The sequence below is a fragment of the Herpailurus yagouaroundi genome, unplaced genomic scaffold (assembly GCF_014898765.1).
Source record: "Herpailurus yagouaroundi ecotype Mexico unplaced genomic scaffold, PumYag 165, whole genome shotgun sequence".
NCBI lineage: Eukaryota > Metazoa > Chordata > Mammalia > Carnivora > Felidae > Herpailurus > Herpailurus yagouaroundi.
In genome coordinates, this window is record NW_024412406.1 from 18,616,483 (window position 1) to 18,625,398 (window position 8,916).

Genomic DNA, 8,916 nt, shown 5'->3' on the forward strand with positions numbered 1-8,916 from the left:
GTGCTCTGTCTCTGTCTCTGTCTGTCTCTCTCTCAAAAATAAATAAACATTAAAAAAAAATCTTTCTATGTGTTAAAAACACTGCCTTTTTTTTTTTAAGAGTCCTTTTTCTGAGTCATAGTTTCTCAAATTCAGTTGTTAGAGTCAACATCTGAACAACTCTGAAAAACACAAGTGCTCGGTGACCACATGGACAGTTGTCCCGAGGCATGTCAGACAGAAGTATGGGATCTTCTTGTGACAGCAGCATTGATTCAGAGCAGCAGGAACAGCCAGCAAATGAAGCAAGTCAATAAGAAAGCTAGACCCCAGGGGCGCCTGGGTGGCGCAGTCGGTTAAGCGTCCGACTTCAGCCAGGTCACGATCTCGCGGTCCGGGAGTTCGAGCCCCGCGTCGGGCTCTGGGCTGATGGCTCAGAGCCTGGAGCCTGTTTCCGATTCTGTGTCTCCCTCTCTCTCTGCCCCTCCCCCGTTCATGCTCTGTCTCTCTCTGTCCCAAAAATAAATAAACGTTGAAAAAAAAAAAAAAAGAATTCCTTAGAGAATCCAGTGTGCATCTTCTTTATTGCTTTACGAAGGACAGAGTAAAAATGAGCAATGCTCATGCATCAGGTACTCTGGTGAGCAGGACACAGCTAGAGACAGTCAATGTGAATTCTCACTCTGCTGTGGGCTTCTTAGGGCAAGTAAGTCAGCTTTCCTGCTATCTCTCTATGTCATCCTTTCTGTCTGTAAAATGAGGTCACGCCAGTAATCCAGCTCACAGAGCAGTTGTGAGAGAAATGAATAAAAGCAACAGTATTGTTGGGTCTTTATATGAAATGCCTGCATCCTAGATTTTTAGCAAGATTTATTATTATGGTCACAAACAAACGTACATTAACATACTACCAGGCACCTCTCACTAAAAGTTGGTAGGGAATGGAGTGCCTGGGTGGCTCAGTCGGTTAAGTGTCCAACTTCAGCTCAGGTCATGATCTGCTTGTCTGTCGATTTGAGCCACGTGTCAGGCTCTGTGCTGACAGCTCAGAGCCTAGAGTCTTCTTCTGATTCTGTGTCTCACTCTCTCTCTGCCCCTCACCAATTCATCCTCTGTTTCTCCATCTCTCAAAAATGAATAAATGTTAAAAAAAATTTTTTTTAAGTTTGTAAGGGAACGAAACTATTTGTGTTTCAATCAATGGTGCAGAAAAAACTGGGCATCCAGATGTTTAAAAAATGAAACTAGATACAGACCTTGTATCCATCATAAAAAGTAACTCAAAATGGATTGTGGACCTAAATCTGAAATGCAAAACTATTAAACTCCTAGAACATAACATAGGAGAAAAATCTAGATGACCTTGGGTGATGACTTTATAGATAAAAGCACTGAAGGCATGATCAATGAATGGAAGAATTGATAAGCTGGATTTCATTCAAATTAAAAATTTCTGCTCTGCAAAAGACAGTGTCAAGAAAGGAAAAAAAAAAAAAAAGCCACAGACTGGGAGGAAGTATTTGCAAAGACTGTTGTCCAAAACATACAGAGAACACTTAAAACTCAACAATAGGAAAACAACCCAATTAAAAATTGGCCAGAGGCCTTAATAACCACCCCAGCAAAGAAGATATACAGATGGCAATGATGCATATGAAAAGATGCTCCATATCATATGCCATTACAGGAATGCAAATTAACACAACAATAAGATACCACTACATACCTATTAGAACGGCCCAAATCCAGTACACCAACAACAGTAAATGATGGTGAGAATGTGGAGTTAATAGGAAGTCTCATTACTGGTAGGAATGCAACACGGTACAGCCACTTTAGAAGACAGTTTGGTGGTTTCTTGCAAAATTAAACATACTCTTATCATATGATCCAGTAATTATACTCTTTGGTATATACCCAAAGGAGTTGAAAACGTATGTCCATACAAAAACCTGAACATGGATGTTTGTAACACTTGTATTCGTAATTGTCAAAATTTGGAAGCAACCAAGATGTCCTTCAGTAGATGAATGAATAAATATATTGTGGTACAACCAGACAGTGGACTGTTATTCAGCACTAAAAAGAAATGAGCTATCAAGCTATGAAAAGACATGGAGGAAACTTAAAAATGCATATCACTAAGTGAAAGTAGTCAGTCTGAAAAAGCTGCATATTGTATGGTTCCAACCATGTGACATTCTGGAGAAAACAAAACTATGCAGACAGTAAAAAGATCAGAGGTTGCCAGGGGTTTGCCGAGGTGAGATAATGAGCAGAACACAGAGAAACTACATTTGTCCAAACCCATAAAATGTACAATACCAAGAGGGGATGAACCCTAATATAACTTTGGTCTTTGGGTGATAATGATGTGTCAATGTAGATTCTTCAATTGTAACACATGTATCACTCTTGTGGGGGATGTTGATAGTCGGAGAGGCTATGTATATACCAGGAAAGGGAGTATGGAACTCTGTACCTTCTACTTAATTTTGCTGTGTACCCAAAACTGCTTTAAAAAATAAAGTTTATTAAAAAACACCTTTTGTAAGTGATAGCTTCACATCTTTCTTTCTTTTTTCCTCCTTTGCTCCCTCCCTCTCTCTCTCTTCCTTTCTTTCTTCCTCCCTCCCTCCCTCCCCCTCCCCCTTCCTCCCTCCCCTCCCTCCCTTCCTCCTTCCCTTCCTTCCTACACTTCCTTCTGTTCCCTTCTCTTTTGTCTTCCCTTCCCTTCCCTTCCCTTCCTCTCCTTCTCTTTCCTGTAAGCTCTAGGCCCAACATGGGCCTTGAATTCGTGACCCTGAGATTAAGAGTCACATGTTCTACCGACTGAACCAGCCAGGAACCCCCACGCCTTAAAAAAAAAAATCACATTATTCTTTAATATAAGGACTTCACTATTCACACATATTAAGTTGTACATAAGCAGATACAACTCTTAGTAAATGACAAAGCTACCTCTATCTGTCTGTCATTTAATCTGTCAATTCCCTAGTTGTTAGAATAGTTCAAAATCACTCAATGAATATTAAAAAATATTAAACAATTGGTATACATGTTAGTGTGAAAACCAGGAAACATAAAACTTAGCTTATCCTACAATTTCAGATTTCTTAACCCACGTGTATTGGACCATTTGCTGAGCTAGGGCTCTGCTAGGCTCTGGCAGTAAGTCATAAGGTTCTCCTTACATATTTGTCCCATGTAAATATATATCATAATCGTATACGTTGCCTATAAATTCATATTCACTTAGCTGAGTTATAAATGTAATTATACACTACAGTTATTCATTGCCAAATGTTGCGATCAGTGTTCCAGAAGGACTGGGTTTTAGAAGTTATGAAGACTATGTCCATTCCTATGTGATTTTCGTGTATCTTCTGTGTTGATAATCTGTCTTACCCAAATCTCAGTTACTGTTTGCCACTTGCTCTTAGTATGTGAATAGTCTTTTCTTCAGTAGGATTCCTCCATTCAGCTCCACCTCCTTACATTCTTTCTTCACTGTTCCTGCCAAAATAATTTTCTCTGCTTACCAATTGATTTGACAAATGTACTTGTTATCTACTACTGTGTAACAAAATATCACAAATTTCAAAATGTGCTTCAAAAAGCACTGATTTATTAACCCACAGTTAAAATTTTTTTTTTAATGTTTACTTTTGGGAGAGAGACAGAGTGCGAGTGGGGAGGGGGTGCAGAGAGAGGGAGACACAGAATCTGAAGCAGGCTCCAGGCTCTGAGCTGTCAGCACAGAGCCCAACATGGGACTTGAACCTGTGAACTGGCAGATCATGACCTGAGCCGTGAGATCATGACCTGAGCCAAAGTCGGACACTTAACTGACTGAGCCACCCAGATGCCCCAATTAACCCACAGTTTTATAGGTCAGAAGTCCAACACAGTGGAGCTGGGTTCTCTGTTTGGGGTGAACTCAAAGCTAAAATCAAAGTGTCAGCTGGACTGAGTTCTTGTCTGGAGACTCCGGGAAAAATCAACTTTTTTTTTTTTAAATGTTTATTTATTTATTTTTGAGAGGCAGAGCAGAAGCGGGTAGGGGCAGAGAGAAAGGGAGCCACAGAATCCAAAGCAGGCTCCAGGCTCTGAGCTGTCAGCCCAGAGCCCAATGCAGGGCTCAAACCAAGGAACTGTGAGATCATGATCTGAGCCAAAGTCTGATGCTTAACCGACTGAGCAACTCTGGCACCCTGAAAAAAATCAGCTTTTAAGTTCATGCTTATTGTTGGCAGAATTCAGATATTTGCAGTTGCAGGGCTAAGATTTCTGCCTATCTGGGGCGCCTGGGTGGCTCATTTAGTTAAGCATCCTACTTCAGCTCAGGTCATGATCTCTGGATCTTTGGCCCTGGAACAAAGTCTGTACAGACAGCTCGGGGCCTGGAGCCTGCTTCAGATTCTTTGTCTCCCTTTCTCTCTGCCCCTCCCCTCTTCACATTCTGTCTCTCTCGCTCAAAAATAAATAAACATTAAAAAAATATTTCTGCCTACTTGCTGGATGTCAGCTGGCACCTGCTTTTAGCAACCATATCCCACCCATATTGCCCTTCTGTGTTCAGGCCAGCAATAGTGAGTTGAATCGTTCTCATACTCCAAATCTCTGATTGCCTCTTCTGTTGCCAGCCGGAGAAAACTCCAAGCTTTTAAAGGTTTCAGGTCATTAAGTTATGGACATCTTGATAATACTCTTTTCTTACAGTCACCTGTGTCATATACCATAATCTAATCACAGGAGTAAAAGCCATCAGATTCATAGTACTGAAGATTATGCAGGGTGGGTGTGGGGGTGAAGGGAAGAGGCAGGACATCTTGGGGGCCACGTAGAGTCCTACCTACACTCACTCCTCCCCTCCATAAACTCTGCCTTCTGCAGAGTACCATGGGCAACCTCAATTCCTTTCTGTCCCAGTCTGTCACATGTCATTGTTCTATTTTCAACCCTACCTCAAGGCAACATCTCATGGTGCAATTCCCAAATGTTCCCAAATGCTCACTGAACTCCATTGCATCGGAGTCCTCAGAAGCTCCAGCTGCTCAAAACTTGCTCCTTGTGGATCCTTGGCCTGTAAACAATCCATGTTGTCAGACACAGGGGGCACCCTGCAGGGTTTCTCTGAGGATAGGCTATGAATATTAAGATATGTTACACTTACTAAAAACAAAACAAAACAACAACAAAACTGAAGACAGCAAAACTCCCAATCATACAGTGCCTGTAGTTACTTGACTGAATTACTTAAAATCTTAAGAGCTGATGGTCCTAAAATTTCTACCAACAGACCAGAAATTGTTTGCAGGCTGCCATCTGGGCCTTGAATGAAAAATAAAATTGTATTTAATCTTCAATTCCAGTTTTATTCAGAGACCAATAAATAAATAAATAAATAAATAAAATAAAATAAAATATAAAATAAAATAAAAAGTAAAAGACATCTTTTGTAGGCAGGAACTGAGAAATGGTATGGTGTCTTATTTTAACTGATCACACTTGCTCATTTGTCACAGCTCCTGGGTGGCCTGGTGATGAATATTGTATAAAGTTCTAGACCAAAACACTTTATTTAGTTTTTGACCTGGTGCTTCCTGATTTAGATTTTTAATAAATATAATTCATTTTTTTCAGTACTTGTTTTATTGTTGTGGCTAACTGAAAATTTGTCTCAAACCCCCTTAAAATTAAAAGAGGTTGATTTTTTTTTTTTTGTCACTGAAAAATATTGGGTAATCCAAGCTTGGGGACTTCATTTGGAGCTTAATAATGTTATTAAGGGCCAGTTTTTTCCTTTCCACTTTACCTGCTAATACGTGATCTTTATGCCAGGTCTGATGCCCCCTCGTGGTTGTAAGGTGACTTGCAACAACTCACAGTACAGTGTGCTGTTACCATTCACATCCAGTAGGAGAAAGAGCCGGTCTGAGCCAACATGCCGAATTTCATGTGTACTGGATGTGGGTAAGGTCTGTGGCCACTGCTGATCAGTGACATAGAGAAATGAACGTGTTGCTGTGTTGTCGTCAAGATAGGGTACCTGGAGAGGAGTAAGATGCTTGGAAACAAATCCTGGTATGTACAAGATACCAAATGCTATGTGAATACAGTCTCTGTTTTTTGTTTTTGTTTTTTGTTATTTTTTTAGAGAGAGAGAGAAAGGGCACAAGTGAGCCCGGGGGGGGGGGCGGGGGGGGGGGGGGGGGGAAGTGGGCTCACCCTAAGCAGGGCTTGCGTTCACCCATAGTGGGGCTCAAGCTCATCCAATGTGGGACTCGAACTCACGAACTGTGAGATCATGACCTGAGCCCAAGTCAGATGCTTAAGGACTGAGTTACCCGGGTGCCCTACAATCTGTTTTTTGAGGAAATCTGTAAAAACCTTCTTTTTATATTTTAAAAATTTTTGGCATATATGCGGTTACTCTAGCTATATTTGGATGTACCATTTATTGGCATTGTATATTTTTTATGGTTTTTATCTAGTTTATAGATAGTATAATTCCCAACGGTTGAGAGATACGAAAAGGTTGTTGAAATAATTTCACACTCCCTTAATAAATAACGGGTAGATGCTGCCCTCAGGGTAGTCCAAGAGCATTTTCCTAAAAGGCTTAAACTCCTTAAAGACATGGCAGGTGGAAAGGAGGGACTTGAAGTTGCTGGGAAGCAATGGGAGAAAACTGGAGGGGGAGTCATTTTTTGTCTAAATTCACAGTTGGATTTTTTCAAACTAGTACAAATAACAGTATTCTCAAAATGTCTCATTAAGTTAATGCTAATTGCAGAGAATAACATTTTTAAAAAATGTTTATTTTTGAGAGAGAGCACGCGCACACGCACGCACGCATGAGTGGGGGAGGGGCAGAGAGAGAGAGAGAGAGAGAGAGAGAGAGACACAGAATCCCAAGCAGGCTCCAGGCTCGGAGCTGTCAGCACAGAGCCCAATGCGGGGCTTGAACTCACGGTCCGAACCACGAGATCGTGACCTGAGCTGAAGTCGGACACTTCACTGACTGAGCCACCCAGGCGTCCCAAGAATAACTGTTAATAGGCAGAAGAAACTATACTGTGTTGTGAATAAGCCAGTTCTCCAAACGGCAAAGTTATCCCTTTCTTGGTATGGGAATGGAAGATGAGGTCCGTCTCTGATCTCAGGATTCTCACAGGTTGGAGATTTAAATACTGTTGTTGCTTGGAAAGGATAATTCAATAAAAAAAGGTCAGTACCTCAAATAGGGTTGTAATAGTATATATGAAAAGGATCTTTCATGACAGCAGGTTTCTCTTTCTATTTCTGATTTAGCATAGATACAGAAACCTTTAAACTACTCTTTGCTGACACCTGACGGTAAGCAAGACCTTTCCTTAAAACTTAGCTGTCAATTCAAATGTTAAAAAAAAAAAAAAGATCAAACTAGTCTCACCTATGTGCTTTGCAAAGCTCCAAAAATCAGGGAATTTTCTCACCAAATACCCGAGCTTTGGTGTGGTTAGGGTTTCCCCCTGAATGACATTAACCCCTTCATTCCCCTTCAGTGGCTCCAACATTCCCATCATGCTGCATATTGTCTGTGGCAGCTTCTGCAGAAAAATAACGGCCAGCGAAGGCCGTGGCCTCACACCCAGGGCTGATAAAACCACAACATCAAAGGTATGTATTCATGAGGGAAGATGATTTCTCCACATTTTGCCCTCAACTCCTAGGACTTCCTCTTCAGTGCTTCTTGGAGGTCTTATAGAAGACTCTATCTCCCCTATTTCCTCCAGTGGGATATTTTACCTGGATTATTATCACAACTATTTTGCTACGTGCAATGAAATTAGTAGTGATTCCATTTGTTGAAATCATATGTAGACGGCAGTGCTCTCTGCCTTATTACCAAATGAGTACAGCGTGCCCTTCAATAATTCTTTAAACTCTCAAATGCCATGGAAATAATATGCTGGAATATTACTGAGCTGTGACTGAAGCACCATTTGTGCTAAATATGACAGCACACAAATGATATTCCTCTATAAAAGTTCAAACTACATTAATCTTTTAGGGAGGTTCATTGACTGGGAAGATGGCTTAGATATAAAATAAAGACACTGAGGGCTCACTGAGGAGAGCTTTTCTGGTCAGGATTTCTAGGAACAAGTGTAATGTAAGGTCCATAAGTTTAACCCTTTCTGATTAGAATGTGACCAAGAGAATGCAGTTCTGAAGGGGAGAGATTCAAATGATATTGCACATATTTCAGCATGAGAAAAAATGGGCTTTCAGAGCTGAGAAATATAAGTTAAAGGACAGGGATTAAACAACCGAGATAAATACACAATATTATCGTTGTGGGAATCTGGAGACAAATGTGATGAGGATTCCCAGGTTGGTGTTTATAGTCCCAGCCCTTATCCATTTGCTGTTTAGAAGAACTGCAGGTCTTCCTATGCAGTCTCTCCAAAGCCATTTGTCTGTCATTTCCCCTTATCTTAGGGCCGCACAAAGAGAAACAATTGCATGAACATCGTCTTCTTTTCCTGGGTTTCTAGAGGTGGCAGTAAGTCAGTAGGGTAGTAGTATACATATCAAGAGGTGAAAATGGGTAAGAGATTTAATTAGCATTAACAAAAGTAGTTTCAATGTAAATATGATATACAATCAAGTTTCTAGATACTAGTTTTTCTAAAATGTATGGAATGAATAAAAACAACATTGTCATTTAAAAAATTATAAATATAAAATATATTTATTCAATGCATAAAACATGTACCAGTATAGAAACACACAAACGGAAAGTCACCTGTCATCAGTGTTCAGAGAAAACCATCACTAACATGCTGGCATGTATCTCGTAGTCTCCATTCTGTAAAGACAGAGACACAGTATCCTTTTATTTATTTTATTTTATTTTATTTTATTTTATTTTATTTTATTTTATTT